The following is a 15,721-nucleotide window of genomic DNA, read 5'->3' on the forward strand; positions in this document are numbered from 1 at the left end:
AAACATAATCAGGCTAAATTATATAGCATATATCAAGATTGTCAAATGAATTACCCTTTCACATTCTACATTATTGTAATCAGTGAATCAGTGATACAGGTTTTTCTCTTTTTCTAATTGAAAGAGATCTATTTCAGCAAGCAATTACAGGAAAGGAAGTGGTGAAATATTCAGGTTAAGAAAATAATGCCTTCTCATTTTAGGCACAATCTTTATTCTTTTGAGTATAATTCTCTCACTTGAGCCTGACTTTCACTAATAGTTCACTTTATGTCTTCCTGAACTAGCACCAAAAAAACATCCTCCAGAGGTTAAAGTGAAAGCAATTCTAAAACTATAAGAATAACTAGTTTTTTTCTAACATTGGCCAAAATGCCTTGGATCAACTAGATTCTGATTTCAGCAACCTGATACATCGTTTCAACCCAGGTGGCTCCATCTTGACTCAGACATTGCTATAGGCAACCAAATGTTTCTCAAATTTCATATGAGATTATCCATTCCACCTGTTTTTGTGACAGATGATTTACTTTCTGACACTTAAACAAATCTCTCTACACACCCCTCCTATACTCCCCAAAATCAGGCTCAACAGAGTTGCCTCAGCTTAATGACACTGTAGTCTAACCCCCTCACTTTACACACATACAAGCAAATTCCAGAAAGGAAAAGGCACCTTACTGGTCTCACCTGAAGGAGGAGGTGTACCTTGGGGTATAGCTGAGCCTGAAATTGAGCTTGTGGTCTCAGTCTCCATTCTTTCCTATAACTACAGAATTTTATCTCTTCTTTGTGAAATGGGATCTTGCTGTGTTGCCAAGGTTCGCCTCAAACTCCTGGACTCAAGCAGTCCTCCCATCTCAGCCTCTCAAGTAGCTGGTACTACAGTGCATACCACCATGGCTGACTTTAAAATTTTACCTTTATACAACTTTTGTTGTCTGTCCATTCATGCAGATATATTTTAGATCTCTACCTTTGTAATAGTCCCCAAAAGACAGGTAGTCCACATTTCTTTGGTTAGATTTATTGAGGTATAATCAGTAAAATTAGGCCATTTTATTGAATGTTTCTATGAGTTCTGAGAAACACATGTACTCATCCAATTACCACCACAACCAAGTCATAGTCTCATCTTCTTGGGAACTTCCCTATTACTATGCGGAAGCAAATTTCCAAATCTAAGTTTTCATACTATATTGATAGTGCTAGTAATGGATTTTATTAGTTAATGGAAGTTGTTTGGCTAAATATTTAGTTTAACTGAAAGGAAACACAAATGTACTTTTTGTTCCATTTTTGCCAAAAAGTTCTCTAAAATGCCAGAGTTCATTTGTTGCCTCATTAAGGGGAGAAAAGAGAGGTAGGAGATATCTACCAGCTTGCATGGTCTCATAGGGTTCCTCAGGTGACAGGCCTGGTCTTGAAAGACAGCAATGGGGGAAAAACTATATGGGGTGGGGGAGAAGGGCAAAAAGAGAAAAGTAACAGAAGTGGGAGGAGAGATGTCAAAAGGAATGTTGCTCATTCATACATTTTATAGACTTAGTCTTGACTGTTGATTACAGACACAGAAAATTTGTGAAACCCTGCTGAAGGTGTGTCCACCTGCCCACAAACACCTGGAAATAACTTTTTAAATTTGTTTTGTTATATTCCTAGTTGTTCTATAAGCTACTTATGTAACAAAACACTCAATTAATTGTCCTTTTGATCAGGCTTAACCAGTCAATATCTGACTACAAAATTACTTTTAATAAACATCAGTTCTCTGCAAATTGATATAAAAGTTCCCCTATTTTTTGAATATAGTCATATGCTGCATAACACTGCTTCTGCCAATTCTGAAGAGCATATATGATGATGGCTCCATACGATTATAATATAGCCAAGTTATGTAGTAGGCTATAACACCTAGATTTGCATAAGTACACTAGGTGGTGTTCCCATAATGAAGAAATTGACTAAGGACATATCTCTCTGAATGTATCTACATCATTAAATGATGTCTATTTATTTACCTATTTATTTGTTCATCCATTCACTATTTACTTATTCATTCATGTTGGGTTTCTAGGAATACCAGATCTCTATTATTCACCTGGTCTAATTTTCCTATCTTAGGTCTTTGGGATAATTATGGTTATTTTACTGATATGGTATCTGATCTTTTACCTTGATATTAAAAATACATATTAACATTATAAACTGACTTAAATTCTCTGACAAAAGTCAGAGTTTAATTTATAAATTAAAGAGTAACATGGTACATGGATCTGTATTAATCTCTTATTTCTTAACTATTGCTTATATTTTAAGAGGACTGTATTTCTATTCAATGATTATACAGCAATACTATTTTTAACAGAAGAATATAGCAGTAAAAATAATGATTGCTTCAAAAAGGAAATGAACATAATTTCTTTGATATGTTGGTTATTGTCTCACAATTATTCCAGGCATTAGACTCAAATAACTAATAACAATGGTAAAAACAATTTAAAATTTTCTGATGACTTATTACATGACAGGTTCATTCTAAAAACTGTTACATATATATGTATATATATGTATATATATATATATATACATAGTTATTCCTCACAACAACTCTATAGAGTACATAGTATTATTATACATACTTTTTAGATTAGAAAATTTGATAGGTCATGTGCCCAACATCACATAGGCACTTAAGTGGCAGAACCAGGATATAAATGCAGAAAATCTGACCCTGCATCTCATGTTTTTAACCATTATAAAATACTTCCTTTCATCATGCAATACTTTCTTTGAGTTGGTTAATATGTTTGGTCAAATAATTTTCTTGACTGACTCCTAACAACCCAATCCCTGATCAAATCTTTTGAATTTAGCATCCACTTGAAATAGATTCATAGATGGATAGTAAAGTTTGGATCCTTGTGGATCTGAGAAATCACACCTTTTTATATCTATGTGTCCTAAGGACCCTATTTCTGTCCCTAAATAGTTAGTATTCCTATGGAAATGGTATCCTTAGTTTGGTATATTATGAGCTTCTCCTTTACCAAAATTTGATGGGCCTGCAAGTATAATGAATACTAATATTGTTTTCTGCTACTTTCGTATCCATAAATATTCTTTTGTAGTACTAGGGTTTGAATTCAGGGCCTACACCTTGAGCCACTCCACCAGCCCTTTTTTTGTGATGGATTTTTTCAAGATAGGGTCTTGCGAACTATATTGCTCCAGCTGGCTTCGAACCTCGATCCTCCTGATCTTTGTCTCCTGAGTAGCTAAGATTACAGGCGTGAGCCACTGGCACCTGGCTTCATGAATATTCTTAAACAACTAGCATGCACACAGACAATATCAATACAATGCTCTAGTATTCAAATGTACTCAAATGCAGATATTTATCATCTTATGTACAGGAGCACTAATGGACTAAAATGAGATTTTTATGGCATTCCAGGAGCATTAGTGTTACTTTATTACAGACTGTTTACATACCATTGAAGATCAAGTGGCAAAAGTAAAGTATAAGCACAGACCCACAATTTGGAATTCTTTCAAGAATGAAGATTATAGTGAGAGTTATTTGTTAAGTACCTATGAGCCTCCTCTTTAGCAGAGCTTTCTCATATATTTCTTGGTGTTCAAATTTGTTGCAAGTAACTATTAATGCATCTAAATAACATATTTAGGTATATTTTCTCAAGGTATCAATTCAAGGCTTTGGTAAACTGTACAAAATTTTTTTGTTTTGATCAAAGGACTGATTATAAGAAACAGATCACTGTGGTTGATCTACATAAAACATGAAAACAAATAAATTTGTAAAAAGTAATTATCTGCATAGATCAAATGGCTTAGAGAAAAACTATAAGTACTGTCGATTGTCTAATAACTACAGTGACAATTTATTCATCATAATGATCCTTAATTTATTTATTTAATTTGTTATTCCCTTAAAGCCAGGTATGTTACAATGGCACTAAAGTGAAGTAGGAGTTGGTACCTTAATTATATACCTTACCTTTCACAAAAATACAGTATCTATAGTATTTTTGTGGATCTTTTGTCATTTTCTTTCCGGTGGAGTCCGAGAAGAATTGAAAAATATTACTGTCTACAAAAAACTGAAGCTTGACTCTATAGGTGCCTACTGTCAATAACTTTCCTCTTTTGTTTTATAGGTTAGATAAAGTTCATCATTCAGGAAACAGTCATCTGAGGAGATAATAAATTATTTATGCTGCAAATTCAGACTTGTGTCCCAGCTAGAGGTGAGAGGGCCTTGAGGACAAAGTTTCTAGAAACCCTTCATCCCCATGCTTCAGTCAGAATCTCTACCTAATTCATTATCACAAACACCCTGTTATTTGTAGCTTTCATCATAGGGCAGTGTTCATTGTATTATAATTATTTCTGCATTATCACATAGTTCAATTATGGAACTTTCCCTTCACCTCCAAATTCTAGTTTTTACTTCTTCCCTCAAAGTTTTATGCTTCCATCTTACCATTTGAATCAAAAACCTTTCTTCTATCCTTGTCAATAAATAGAAGTAGAGAGTAGAATGGTGGTTACCAGAGGCTGGGGAGTGTATGCAGGGGGAGAGATGTTGATCAATGCATATTAAGTTACAGTTAGATAAAAGCAAAGAATTTTAGTGTGCTATTGAACAGTGGGGAGTTTATAAATAAAAATGTACTGTACATTTCAAAAAGCTAAAGGAAGGATTTTGTAAGTTTTTGCCATAATGTGCACAAATTTTGTTTTTATATATCAGTTTTAAAAACCTGAATTCTTTTTAAAAAGCAAATCAAAACATAGAGAGGCAAATCTAATGTCCTTTCTCCACTTTTCTTCCCCTCTGTTCAAATATATATATATATATATATATAAATATATAATTGCTCGTAATTGACCTGTAAGGATGACAAAAAGTATACTTCCTCCAAGTCACTGGCACAACTCAATGGTTATGCCTCCTAATTAGATCTCAAGTCAAGTTTAATTTCAGTTCTTTGCCCTGAATGGAAGTAACTAACATTTACTGAGTACCTCTTAAGTATCAGGTATGATATTCTGTGAGGTTAGTATTATCATCCTTAATTTTATAGATGTGGAAATTTGAGGCTCAGATAGGTTAAGTAATTTGGTGAAGGTCATGGATAAAGTGTCATAGTCAAGGTTAAAGCCCGTGTATGACTAACTTCAAAGCCTAGGTCTGAGAGATTCCAATACTTTCTGTAATACACTATGTAGTTCTCCAAGGCAGTCCAGGGTTTATTTATTTAAAATAAAAATAAAAGGAGTTAATACAACTGAGGGTTCCCCTGTAAGTATGAAACCCAATCTCAGAGAGAGTAGAAGCACATTTATCACCTGACATGTCCACTTAAAATGTTATGTACCAGAACATAGTGAACCTGGATTCACTCAATTTGGTGCAGGTTAAAAGAAACCTTAGTAAAATGTACGAGACTATAAAAGATCTGGCACTTCTTGTGACTTAAATTATTATGTTTCATCTGAAGCCCATTACTGAATATAAAATTAAATTTATGTGGCTTGCATATGATAATATTGTCTCAGTTTCCTACTAGGACTATATCAAACTTCAACAGTGTGTTGAGGGTATATGTCTTGAATGATATAATTAGCCAGCATAAATTAATCAAGAATTAATTTAGCCAAACAACTGGTTTGACAAACATTCTTTTTTATTATTATCTTTTTTATTATTAAATTGATTTACCAAGCTGAATGGAATAATAGGCCAATCTGTTTGGCAAGAAAATAACAAAAATGCTCAAATCATCAGCAAAGAATCTCACTCTGTAACTCCTACCAGGAGAAGTGATCTTACAACTCTATACCACCATCACCAACTTCTGCCTTTTCTGAAAAATCCTGCCCAGAATTCCAGATCTAAAAGTTCTGCAGAAACATTTAGTGAATTCTAAGCCATCATCACAGGGAAATTTACTGCAGAATGCTGTTACACTACTCCAAACCATTGCACCAAGCTGCCATCACTAACTTGCCAAGAAAGAACTTTGTGAAGACAGCCCCAAAATGCTACTCAACTGTGTATTAAGATGTAAGGAACAAATTGGTTAAGTTTCCAATTCACTAACAGGACACATATGCAAAGCAAGAAAAAGTAACTAATTCTATAATCAAAACCAGGGCTACGTGTATTGCTAAACTTCTAGGGATTTGTGGTGTGGGAGCAGGGGAGTCAGAATATTTGCTTTTATCAGTGCCCAAAGACATGCTTTCATAGTTTACAGTTTATTTGTATTGTGAAAGAGAGTCTTAAATTCCTTCCTCAAATCTATATATTCTAAGAACTTAATCTGGAAGATAATCTACATAAGTTTACATGTTAGATATGGAGGAATTTTGCCTACTTCACCCTTTCCTAGGATTTGTCAAGTGGGAAAGAGATACACAGTTCACTTTCCCCTTTCTGGAATATTTAAGTAATGATGAATATTTTTGTCTCCTGACTGTGTGTGTGTGGTGCATGCTCATTGGGAAGGGGAGGAATCAGTGTTGCCAAATAACCTTGCAACTCTAATAAAAATCTGATCTTCTTTTGTTAGTATCTGATTTTGAGTGAAGGTAATATGTGCAATGAGGTACAAAATAGTACTTTCAGGGATGGAATACCATTAAGAAATGTACTAAAGTAGTGACTCTCCAATTTGGTACATGCCCAGAATGTCCTAGTCTGTTAAAACAGATTGGCTGCTACTCCCCACAATTGGCACTACTGCGGCAGAGTTTGAGCTCTGATTCATTATTTCTGGGGTGGCCCACAAGAATTTCACATTTCTAACAAGTTTCTGGGTGATACTGACACTGCTGGCCCTGAGGGTGAACTTTGAGAATCTCTTTATTAAAGGAATTAATACACAAAAGTAGAACCTGAGAATCAACCATTCCAAAAGGTCATACAGAAAGCCTAAAGAGTCATTCCAAGGATAACTGGGACATGACCCTGAACTTTACAGGAAGTAATTGGTAAGCCAGAAGAGAAAAGAAATACAAGCATATACCAGCTACAGTAATTTCATTACTTGACTGGTATATTTAAAGCTCACAAGAGTGTAATAGAAGACATTGCATCTCTCCTTCCTTTGCCAAGACTATAAGGTCTTGGGGTTTTAGCAAAGTTTGGGCAGATTTCCAGTAAATCCATAGTGACTAGATTTTAATTCCACTTTTTTATCTGCCAAGATTTAAGTCCTGGCTTCTGGGCTTCCCTTAAGAAAGTAGTCCACATGCATGCCACTTCAACTGGCTTTCTTAATTGAAAACATTGGTATTGCTTTAGGAAATAGATACTAACTTCAGAAGGGAGAGGTAAGAATGAGAGTTCATGCATTTGGCTTAGTCTAAATTCTGCTTCTTAGATTTGATATGTGCTTTAATCCCTCTTTTACATAGCCAAATATGAAAAAGAAAAAAATGTTAAAGTCCAAGGCTCAAGTTAACTGACCAAAAAGCAATGGAATGATCCAAGAACAGATGAATCAAAACCACATTTTTAAGGGAACATACTCTCTAAACTATATGCTACTCTGAAGACATCTGGACAAATGAGCTTTATTGATACCTAGAAAAAGAGCTTAAAGGTGTAGTAGAATTCATAGTTACCAATGTCTTATGTCCTAAAATTTCTTTTGTATCCATTACCAGAACTTTCATCACTTCCCTATTTATAAATTAACTTAAAACAGCCAAATCTACACAACCATTTCTCCATCCTTCTATCCTATCTTTAACCTAGATTCCTGGCCTGCCATCCCTCCTACATTTTCAGCATATTGAAGGGGTCTGACAATATTTGACCCAAAGGTCAATTTCTCTTTCCACCACAGAAATTAGACAGCCCAAAACTCTGGATGAGGTTCAGGTGAGCAAACAAAATAGTATTTGCAAAGAGATTGAGAAAGTTGTTTCTCCATTGCTTTAACATGATTTAACTGTTTTCCCTGAATTGACAAACACGGTTGCTTTGAATATACACGTTGTGTGTTTTCCTTCTCTGAATGGGCCAAGTCAATCTGCACTGTGTAACCTAAATTGTAGGAATAACTCCCTCCAGCCTTTCTCCTTTTTGTTGCTTTGCATTTAAATGAACCAGGGTCAGTGGAGGGTCATTCTAAGCAAGGGAGACTTGAGCCAGTAAGAGTAAAAGAAGCAGGCTACCTTCAAGGGCAATTGGATAACCTCTGGCAAAAGTGTACTTTGCCTTCATCTCCCCCTCCTCCCACATAGCCTTAAAGGCTATTTCCTTTTACAGAGGTGCTACATCTGGCTTTGCTTTCCTTGGGAACAACTCCCCTTGTTCCAAAATTCTCCCTCTCAACTCTTACACAGTCATCAGAAATAATTTACCTGCCATGGATCTCATTTCCCTTGGGATTAAAGTGAGAGCTAATCTCATTTGTGCTAATGTGTTAATCAGTGGCTTAATGCATTGCTTAATTTATAATAAGCATATAAACAAGTGATTTCTGGTAAGAAGACCAAAAGAATTATTCTGGAATAATGAGAATATGTGGTAGGCTGATTTGTGGGGAAAACTGTTGGTCTGAGATATCTTTCTACCAAATCATACCATCTTGAGCCAAACTTTCTCAATATCTATGCTTAGTTGTTTCAGCTTCTGAAGGAAGTATGAAGTATCCAAAGTACTTCTTTCTGATATTTCTACTCTCTGATATTTCTACTATTCCCTCTCTGATATTTCTACTGTTTACAGTAGAATCTCAAGTTAGGATAATCAGTGGTTCCCAGTCAGAATATTTTCAGGTGGATCTTGAGCATATGCATGTTCAAATGATTCTTCCAGAGAATTTTGGCATGCTCCTACTTAAGAACCTCAGAATTATAGAAATATGACTTTCTGCTCCATCAAAAGGCAGAAAGTCCAGGCCTGCTACTGCCTCTGCTCACAATGTTGCTGAAACATAGTTTCTCATTTCATATCCAATTGTTGATTGCTCTAGAAAGAATGCAAAGTTGAGATCCATAGTCCATTTTATATTCTCACATTTATTTTCCCTCCCTTACTGCTTCCTGACCTCCTGTATATCTAGTACCAGAAGTTATTAGACCTGTTACAGAACCAAATAAAAACAATACCTGGAGACATTTTAAGATAAGGCAGGCCAGGCCTTCACTAGATTTAGTATTTTTGAAGGATCATTGCCATCTAATATACGTGGAGCAGTACTCAAATGTGTATATAATAATATAAAGTATCTGGAGATAAAAACAGTAGAAAGGGATTTTAGAAAATCAACTAATAAACTTCCTTTGCATATTTCCAGACTCTGTTAAAAAAATCTGAAGAAACTCATAGCACACTGAGCATTGTTAGTGTTTAAAGAAAGAATCTGGAGGGAAGCTATAAAATTTTTAAAAATCTTGGCTAGTCGCAGTGGCTAATGCCTATTAACCTCAGGTAGGCAAGATCACAGTTTGAGTATATAGCCAGGGCAAAAAGTTAGTGAGACCTTCATTTCAACCAACGGTAGGACTGCACTGGTGAAAGCCTGTGGTTCAAGCAATATGAAAGACATAAATAGTAGGATCACAGTCTCAGGCTAGCCCGGGGCAAAAAAAGTAAGACCCTGTCCAAAAAATAACCTAAAGTAATGGAGTGCTGGAAGCATGGCTCAAGTAGCAGAACACTTGACTAGCAAGGGTAAGGCCCTGATTTCAAACCCCATTACTGGCAAATAAATAAATTAATAAATAAATATTAAAAGAACTTATCAAGGGAAAGATATGTGAAATGGGGGCAAATGTGAACTAAACACAGGATTCTTTTTTTCTGCTTGCATTTTGATGAACATCAATAAGCCTCCCTAACATTAATTGAATAACATTCTTTACTCATTGATTTCATACAAAAAATTCTGGAGGTACATTTGAGTCATCATCTGTAACTTCAAAAATAATATGTTTTCACTAGTATAATAAATAAGAATAGCTATTATGATCAACTTAGTTACCATCATTTCACTTTGATTTGGAAGAGAAAAACAATGAGATATTCTACCTTCAACTCCCTAGGAAGAGATAAGATACTTAGAGTATGGCTACCTGAAAATTAAAGTATTAGTTAATATCTTAGAAGCCTTAAATGAGTGGGAGTGAGTTAGGCAAGGATAGGAACATGGTATTTCTATAGCACTGTAAAGCTTTACATCTTTAATTATTTGACCTTAAGCAAGTCGCTTCCCCTCTCAAGGCTTGAGTTTTATCATATGTAAACTAAAGCTTTACCTACACCTTCCAGGGAATCCTTCCAGCTCTATCCTTCAGTAGCTTTGTTTCTTCCTCACGTCTCAGCTTTCTGAACAGTGAATATTAAAATAAACTTTTTAAAAGAAAGGCAAATCTCCATCAATTTCCCTACCCTCAATGGTAATAAACATTTTAATATTATTTTTCTAGTATTGATGAAATATTTTGTCATGTTATTTCATGAGACAGAAGCTTCTTCATTACATAATATATTTTATTGTCCCCATTATTTTTGTGTAACTGAGGCTTAGAAGGGTTAGCTGACCCACCTTCTGGTCATTCACCTTATGGAGCTGTGAGTTAAATTCAGATCTGTGACACCAAAGCACAGGCTCTCACTGTGGCATGACAGGGACTAGGATAACTTGATTCCAGAAGGATGGAAGCTGCATATTCCAAACTTGGGACAAATTAAGTCTCTACATAATTTTTAGCTAACAGCATAAGATATAGTCCATGAGCCTAAAATGATACCTTCCTAGCCAGGGATCTCATCAAAAGGATTCATATTTTAAATAGTATGTGTCTAGTGTCTAGTTTTTTGAGAGAGGAGCTTTCCCTCTTGAAATTGTATAGCACAGTATCAATAGCATGCCTAATTTATTTCTGCTTTGGTTAGTTCCAAAACATATATTGTGCTTTGGACACTTTGCTGCTAAACAGGTTTATGTAATTTTTTTCTTTAAAGAAGCTAGCTCTCAGTGAGAACAATCAATTGAATCTTTCTTAAAAATTGCCATTCAGAACAGGCACTTCATGAATGGCTAAATAATTTCTTACATGGCTTCTAATGTCCCCCATAAAATGTACCATGTAATTTGGCTTTGTAAATTGACTAATGACAATTTTCAAATTCTCTCTGTCTTTATCAGAGAGGGTCTTTAATTCTTACTGGAGGAAAACAATAATGCCATTGAAGCTGGGAGACACTGGAGCTCACTATAAACACTCCTTGGGAGCTTGGTGGAACCGACTTTCCAGGTCCTCACTGATATGACTATGTCATGTAGAAAGGTGCTCTTTTTTGTACTTAGCAATTCTCTTGTACTCTTATATAGCACAGTTAAAAGCAAGGGCTTTGCTGGCCAATGAAATCTGGTTTCAAAGATGAGTCATAAACTTACTGCATGATTTTAGAAAAATTACTTCACTATACATGAAGGTCAAATATGAAATGAGAATAACATTTGTAAAATATACTTCATGGGATTTTGATGAGGAGTGAATGATGTAATTCCTACAAAATATATAAAATAGTGTCTGGTATGTAGTAAGCATTTAACATTATTTTGAGTTGTTATTAGTAGGAGTTCAAGACTTACATAATTTTTTATCTATACATTATAACACATGCCTTCTCCCACTTTTTAATTAAGAACTATTTTTTCCTGAACTACCAGAGAGAGTTGTGAAGATAGAAGGCTCAGCAATGAAGTCCTTGAGAGGGCCTGCGAACCATAACAAATCCAGGGAGGGCATAACTAGCAGTGCCACATCAGCTGGAGTCTTCTACTATAAGCTGCACATTTTGGAATCATCTCAGAATTTTAAGGAGCATTATTACTTTAGGAGATTATCAATTATACCTGAAGGAATTTTATTTATAAAATGGAGAATATAGTACAATTTTAAGGCCATGCTGATGGAATTAGGAGGAAGGTAATGTGATTGTTAGTTTTAAACAGTTCTGCTGGCAGTCTGCCTCAATTTCACTATACATAGTCCAGTCATCCCCTGTGTATCATTCCTTAAGGTAAACTTCCAAGTGCCCTAAGTAAAATGTGTGATTCAGATCACAAGTCACAGAGATGGACCACATTCAATGGAATGCTAAATAGTACAAATTGCCTTTCTGTGACTTATCTGTAGATTGAAGCCAGTGAAATAGAAGGTACAGACTTGGATTTAAGAAATCTGCATCATTGATTGATGCTCATTACAACTACACTAGGTGCTTGGATGCCTATTAGATATACTTAAGTTGGACCAGCCCAGAACTCTTCTACTTGTGCAATAAGAAAAAAAATTCAGAATAACTTTAATTCTCTTCTCAAGCTTAGGGGACTGAGCAGTCAAGTACTCTCCTTGGTATGCCAAGGAGAAAACTCTCCTTTCCTTGACCTAGCCACTCAGTGAGGAGAGAATTATTCACCTAGACTTAGTGATCTCTACAGCTGCCAGCAAAGCAGCTTTGCTATGGAGCTGCAGAAGAAGCACAAGACAACATTTGCTAGAAGCAGCAGGAAGGAGCAGTGTTCTAGGACCAGAAGACCACTCTTTGACAGGTTCTTAGTTAAGATGATGTCTTAACTGTCATGCCATAGCAGGTGGAGGAGGCAGTCTCCTTTTTTCTTATCACAGGGTGAGAGGGCAATAAATCTGTGACTGGGGAAAAGTTGGTTCTGTATAAAGTTGGAACATAAAGTATGGAACTTACCTAGTTAAATCTGAATTTCAGATAAATGAGTTTTTAGCATAAGTATACACCTTTGGAATCTACTTACTCTAAACATGTTATTTGTTCTTCATCAAAATTCAAATTTAACTGGACATCCTGTGTTTTATTTGCCAAATCTTGCAACTCCATTTCTAAGCGCTCTCATATCATTCTATTTCTCTCCTCTCTACTCATACTCCCCCACCCCATACCTGATCATCAAAGGCTTGGGGTATAAAATTTGAATAAAAGAAACCACAAAATGTAAAATTAACCAACAAAATTTGATTCAGCACAATGCTTCTGCAGAGGACATTAAAGTAGTAATATGTGTTATCTAGTCCTTGTCCTCATAGCCTTTTTAAAATAAAAGGTTCAATTGGGGCTAAATGAAGATACCTGGGTACACAACTCATCCTGAATATTTTAATGCAAATAGAATGCCAGTTACATAATCCTAGAGACATATCCCCAAGCACTAAATCTCTATTACTGTAACTCATACAAACTGGTTGGATCATAGTTTTCTACAAAGTATGCAATGATACATAAAATGCAAGTAATTGGAAAGATAATTCACAGCTCCAACAGAACCCAAAAGATATGAACATTTACTCAGAGAACACACACCTATATTTTAAAAATGGTGTAGAGAAGCAGATTCTTTGCCTTTAAAAACTAAAATTCTCCTATTCTGTAGAGTGAGGAAGGCTTTACAAGTCAGCCTCAATGGAATAATGGAAATAGTTACTTTGCTATCTTTTCTATAGACAAATTACCTTGTATAAATTAACTGGCTATATTCTAATGGATTTCTGTAAACACTCTCCCAACTCAACTCACCTATCACTCATGCCACTGCCAAGTCCAAAAAGGTGGAGGGAATTAGAGGAGGTTTATCTGGAAAGTTCTGGACTCATAACAGAGCATCTCATCTGAAGGGCCTCAGGGAGAGAGTCTGACAGTGAGTTATGCTTCTCTAATCTCCCTCCCTTGAGACCAGGCATTCAGATTTGTCTGAGAAGTCACTAATAGCATTTTGGATGCAATGTAAAACATCCATTTTCCATTTTAGTAAGGTTATGTGTAACAGATGCCAACAAACATTTTTGGTAATTTCCATCAAATAACCAGTCAATTAATTCTGTCTGTATATTTTTAGAGGGGGGTGGTAATGGTGATGGTGAAGAAATCAGTCAAACTAATTTTTACACTGCACTGGCTGGAGTAAACACAGACTCTGCTCACTACACTATTTTACACTTCTCTTCAACTATTTTGCACATTTCTATTCATGTTTATTACTTTTACTCTAGGTGGAATTGAGGGGAGGATGTCTGTATCTCTTACCAAGCACAATACATTTTTCAAGTTTGAAAGGGCATAACTTAAGCATCTACATATGATGACCAACTCTTCTGAACTGTTAGGAGCTTCCCAAGACATGGGACAGGAAAAGCATCCAACAAACCAAGAAAAGTTGGTCAATGGATGTGTGTGTGTATGAGAGAGAGAGGGAGACAGAGTGAGAAACAGGGAGAGAGAACAAAACCGACAAAATCCCCATTACTAAAACTTTTAGAGTTTAATGTTTTGAGCCATTTAATTTCTTTTGAAAGTTAATAAAATTTGAGATAGTTAAAAAACCCATTACAGTGACTGGCAAGCATGGGTAGAAGGCTAAGAGAAGTAAAGACATTTGTAGGCTCTTATTTATATGTGTTTTTCTTTCTAATGGCTGCCAAATTTCCAAGTCAGGAAATATTTGTACATGTTCTAGACATCTTCCTGAAGGTATGAGACTCTCTTGAAACCATCCTTATACTTGGCGATGCCAACAACACTACAGCAAACTACAGTGCCCTGAGAAAAAATATACTCTTTCAAGCTTCCTAAATGACTCATTCAGCAGAAAGTAATAAAAAGTAAGGCTAATATTTCCATCCTTTGGAAATATCTCTACACAGTGCCACCGTTTTTAAATAGTCAGAATAGAAAATTACTTAGATGGTATAATTTTGAAAGGCTAACCTGTCTCCAGCATTGGCTTAACAGGATGTCATTAGTCAATCCTCTCCATCAAGGTACATCTGCAGAGAGCTCAGGTTAGAATATGCCATTTGAAAGGGGTCACTTTTGTGCATATCTTTTTAAACCCAGTAGAAATTATGCCAAGCACCTACATGTATCAAGTATTGTGCTGGTCTCAAAGAGATTACAAAGGAGATTAAGGTAGATTTTCTGGATATACCTATTTTATCATAATAGCTACTTGCAGAATGATAATACTGACAATTAAAGGAGAATAGAGTGTGGCAACAAAAAAATACCAAGAAATCTACATTGAAATCTTTTCTTCTAATTTATCCTCAAAGCCTTTGTGCCTAATATATGCAATACAATTTACTAGGTACCCTGGAAATATAGTAGAAATAAAAAACTGGGTTCTTTCCCCTGGAAAAATTTGCCTAGTAGTTTTAAAGAGTAATTAATCTTTAGATATCCACAATAGCCTATTATAGCTAATTTTCAACTGTCATTGCAACACTCTATTTTGTGACAAGGTGGGAGGAATTTGGCAGCTTGCAAAACTCTTGTAGAGGTTAACCACCAGGGAAGCCTCAAGCTGTAAATTCTGTTGAAACCTGCATCCTCACCTGATGGGAACAATATAAGGAGAATTTTATTTAAACAGCACACCTGGTATTCATCTTCTTATCTTATTGCCAAACCCTTACTGTCTACATTCACCTGCTCAACTCTCTTTCTCGGCCACTACCTAACCTTTCAAGATATAGCCATTTAGTTCCTACATGTAACTTATTCCACTCCATTCTCTGGGAGAAGTTCTGTTCTTCTATAGGGAACAAAGGCCCCCTAAGATTTATATAGTCTAATCTTCACTCGTGTTTCTAGAAATGCATCTATTATAAAATACATAAATTTTAGAATTATTAACTT

General features: G+C 35.5%; 1 protein-coding gene and 1 long non-coding RNA gene across 16 annotated transcripts in view; one reads left to right on the forward strand and one right to left on the reverse strand.

Annotated features, from left to right (window-relative positions):
- LOC141419754 (uncharacterized) overlaps positions 1 to 15,721 on the forward strand; it is a 279,105-nt gene that overhangs the window by 150,752 nt on the left and 112,632 nt on the right. The window contains exon 10 of one of the 14 annotated variants that reach the window (XR_012444425.1): positions 4,182 to 4,271. The exons of the other annotated variants lie outside the window; for them this stretch is intronic. This is a non-coding gene — a long non-coding RNA (uncharacterized lncRNA). The remainder of the gene's footprint in view (positions 1 to 4,181; positions 4,272 to 15,721) is intronic. 14 annotated transcript variants of the gene reach the window in all.
- Nrk (Nik related kinase) overlaps positions 1 to 15,721 on the reverse strand; it is a 121,644-nt gene that overhangs the window by 87,186 nt on the left and 18,737 nt on the right. The window lies entirely within an intron of this gene.

The sequence above is a fragment of the Castor canadensis genome, chromosome X (assembly GCF_047511655.1).
Source record: "Castor canadensis chromosome X, mCasCan1.hap1v2, whole genome shotgun sequence".
NCBI lineage: Eukaryota > Metazoa > Chordata > Mammalia > Rodentia > Castoridae > Castor > Castor canadensis.